The following is a 4,178-nucleotide window of genomic DNA, read 5'->3' as shown; positions in this document are numbered from 1 at the left end:
ACATACACACAAACATACATATATACATAAATACACATACACACATATAGATGCCAACATAGCGGCCAGCACAACACACAAAGGAAAGTCTACACCAGATGTCTTAATTGGAAAAAAAGAAAAAAAAAATCTCCCCAGAATCATCGTGTCAGCGCCGTGCATTGCTTGCATGAATCTGCAACATTTTCCTTTGTGAATTCACGCCGGAGAACCTCAAAATAAACTTAGGATTTTGTCAAAGTGGAACATGTGTTTTTGCTATCATGTTTTCGGTCGATTTTGCTTTTACTTTCGATAAGTAAGTCTTAGCGTCTTTTTTCTTTTCTTTTCTTCTCTTATCTCTTCTTTTCTTTAATTTTCTGGCTTATGTTTTTTCTTCTTCTTATTATTTTCTAATCCCTTTTCACTTTCTTCTTCTTTTTCTTCTTTTTGCTTGTTTGCTCGACCTCCTTGCTTTTTTTTTTTTTTTCTTTTCTATTTTCACCTTATTTCTATAATCATTATAATAATAACGATAATAATTATAATAATGACATTGATAATAATAATGATCCATCCTCCTCCTCATCACCATAGTCATTATCATCATTATCATAATTACTATCATTACATTACATCACTATCATCATTGTTGTTATTCAAATCATGATCACCATCATCGTAATAATATATAAATAAATCATATCTTGCGTCATCTCTGCAGTACCATTTGATCACAAAAAAAGAAAAAAAAGAAAAAAAAAAAAAAAAAAAAAAAAAAAAAACGCATTTCTCAAAACACCATTATCATACCCGACGTTTCCCGTCCTCTTTTTCTCTCTCCTTTTTTTTTTTTTTTTTTTCTTCCTTCCCCTCTTTCTCTTATTCTTCTTCCCCTACTTTCTTATTCTCGGCGTTTCACAGACGCATCTTAAAACTATCTAATCTCTAACGCTGAAAAACAAAACGTTGGTCTTAGACGCATACTGAAAACATTAATTTTGAAAATTCTTAAAAACGTTAGTCTTAAACGTATTCTGAAAACGCTAGTCTTAAATGAATCCTTAGAACGTTAGTCTTAAATGTATTCTGAAAACGATAGTCTTAAATGAATCCTTAGAACGTTAGTCTTAAATGTATTCTGAAAACGCTAGTCTTAAATGAATCCTTAGAACGTTAGTCTTAAACGTATTCTTAGAACGTTAGTCTTAAACGTATCCTCAAAACGCTAGTCTTAAACGTATCCTTTTTTTTTCTTTTTTGTCTTTATCTGAATGGTATTATAACCGACGCATCGTAAATTCAGCATCCTAATTCTCAATGCTTCGTTTTTGTCTCGACCGTATCCTAGAATTCTTCACGCTGTCTCAAACGTATACTAGAATCTTCCATCTTGTTTCGAGCGTATTCAGGAAACTTTCACCCTTTCCCAGTCATGTCTTCAAATCCTTCTTCCTGTCTCTGGCGTAACCTAAATTCTTCCATCATGTGGCAAAATTATTTTAAATTCCTTATTCTTGCCTGAAATGCTCTCTAGAATCTTTTGTCCCAAACGTTGCTACATCCTCTCATCATATCTTATAATCATTATTTTGTTCTTAAACGAATCCTAAGACTTCAACACTGTTTCAAATGCGTATTAAGATCTCTCCCCGATATTCAAATTCCCAAATCTGTTTTAAACGTTTCCTACAATCCTCATTGGGGTCTCTTAAAATCTTAAATCCGCCTATCTCAGTTTTTAATCATGAAATCATCTTCCTTATCTCAAGCGTATCCTAGATTCACCCAACCCGGTCGCAAAACGTGCATGGAGAGTCTTCACGCAGTCTCGAACGTATCCTAGAAACGTCGATCGTGAGTTTCCATTCATAAGCGAGCGGCATGACGTCACCTCGCTGACAGAAATCCAATGACTTTCATGAGAATGCAGTTTTTCCTCAAGCCTTTCACTTCCACTTACCTCCTCCGCCCACCCTTTGATCGCCACAAAATCAGGAAGGAAAAAGAGAGAAGAAAAGATGGGAAGTGAAAGAAGGAAAAAAAAAAAAAAAATCTATATACGACTATTTTCGTTTTCGTTTTTCTGCTCCGTTAATGGCCCTCGTTCCGACCGTGAGCTTATTATTCCCTTTAATTATCTCTTTATCCATTTATTTACACTTTCACGCAAATAACTCTTTACTTCTCATACATTTATACATTTAAATACATTAATACAAGCACGAACGAGCGCAGGGAAAGTGTTGCCTCTCGCGCAGCTTAATCATTTTGCTTTGAATCTCGACATATTTACAACCTTTTTTATCATTTTTGTATAACCATTTGAGAAGTTTCGTTTCTTGCTACCTGGTTTTTGCTTGATTTTAGTTTTCAAATGTTTGCACTTGTCATTAATCACGTAAATAATCAAACATATAGAGATATACAGATATAAAGCTATATACACACACACACACACACACACACACACATATATATATATATATATATATATATATATATATATGTATGTATGTATGTATGTATATGTATATCTATATCTATATATATTTCTTTATGTATGTATGTATGTATGTATGTGTGCATATATATACATATATATATATATATATATATATATATATATATATATGTGTGTGTGAGTGTGTGTGTGTGTGTGTGTGTGTGTGTGTGTGTGTGTGTGTGTGTGTGTGTGTGTGTGTGTGTGTGTGTGTGTGCGTGCGTGTGTGTGAAAAACAAACACCTACAAGGGAAAATAAAACAAATAAATAGAAAAAGAAATGAAACACCCGCTTACACTCCGACCAGACACGCACGGTGGGGTGAGCGGATAGGACATATTATCATGACACACCGCGAGACGTAGTAACTCCACCTTGCAACACTGCAATAACAACCCGACAGGTATTGCAATGACCGAATGAGTGAAAAGTGCGTTGTTTATCTTTTCTTTCGATTTTCACAACGCAGAAAAAATAACAGTAAAATTACAAGTGATTAATGAGTGGAATTCATATCTGTTTGCAATGAGGAATGAAGTGACGATTTATTAAAGAAAGAAAATGGGAAAAGGAGAGACTGAAATGAATTCATTCAATGAGGTGATAGAATGTATGATAAAGATGGCGAAAGGTGCGAGAGAGAGAGAGACAAAAAGGAAAGAGAGGGAGAAGGAGAGATGGAGGAAAGAGAGGGAGAGAGAAATGAAGATTGACAAACAGGAGAGTGATAAAAATGAGAGAAGTAGAAGTAGAACAGAGAGAAGAGAGAGAGAGAGAGAGAGAGAGAGAGAGAGAGAGAGAGAGAGAGAGAGAGAGAGAGAGAGAGAGAGAGAGAGAGAGAGAGGGGTTAATTGAGACAGCCAGTCAGACAGGTTTAAGGATAGATGGAGAGATAGATAGATAAATAGACAGAGAAAGAGAAAGAAAGAGACAGAACGAGAGAAAGAAAGAAAGAAAGACAGAGACAACGTGAGAGAGAGAGAGAGAAAAACAAACAGAAAAAAACAACAACACAGTGAGAGAGGGAGGAAGAGTGTGAGAATTAGAAAGAAAAGAAAACAAAAGAAAAGAAAGAGAATAAATAAAGAAAAAGAGAGAGAGAGAGAGAGTGTGAGAGACACTTTCCCTCTTAAGAACGATGTGCTGGCAGTCAGGGAGCATAACCAGGAATAACGGGGTGTGGGGGGTGGTGAGGGATTGGTAATTTATAGGGGGGAATATGCGGGGGGGAGGGTACGTTGTGTCACCTCTTGCTGTTGTATGAATCCCAATAACTCAACTTTTTACTTGTCTTTCTATCCTATCAATCATCTATCTATTTCCTATCCGTTGTTCATATATCTATCGCTTAAGAAGTTGGGGAATAAGCAGAAGAAAGTAAAAGAGAGGGGGGAAGGGGGGGATACGACAAGGAAGGGGTATTTCAAGGGCAAGCAAGGAAGCAGAGGCGAGCACGGGGTAGGTCAGTGGAAGGGCAAGGAAGAAAGAGAGAAAGGAGACGGGCAAGCAGAGAGAGACAAAGGACAGACGACGAACGAAGGAGACAAGGAAAGTTAAAAATAAAAAGGGAACAGGAGGGGATGATAACGACGAATGAGCAACGAAAGAGGGAAAGAAACTAGGACCTAGGGCAAAGGGCAAGGAGCGAGAGTGAAGACACTCCAAAGGGGCAGGAAAGGGCAGGACCGATGATGA

Source organism: Penaeus chinensis, chromosome 9 (assembly GCF_019202785.1).
Source record: "Penaeus chinensis breed Huanghai No. 1 chromosome 9, ASM1920278v2, whole genome shotgun sequence".
NCBI classification, from domain to species: Eukaryota; Metazoa; Arthropoda; class Malacostraca; order Decapoda; family Penaeidae; genus Penaeus; species Penaeus chinensis.
Note: the sequence above shows the minus strand (reverse complement) of the source record.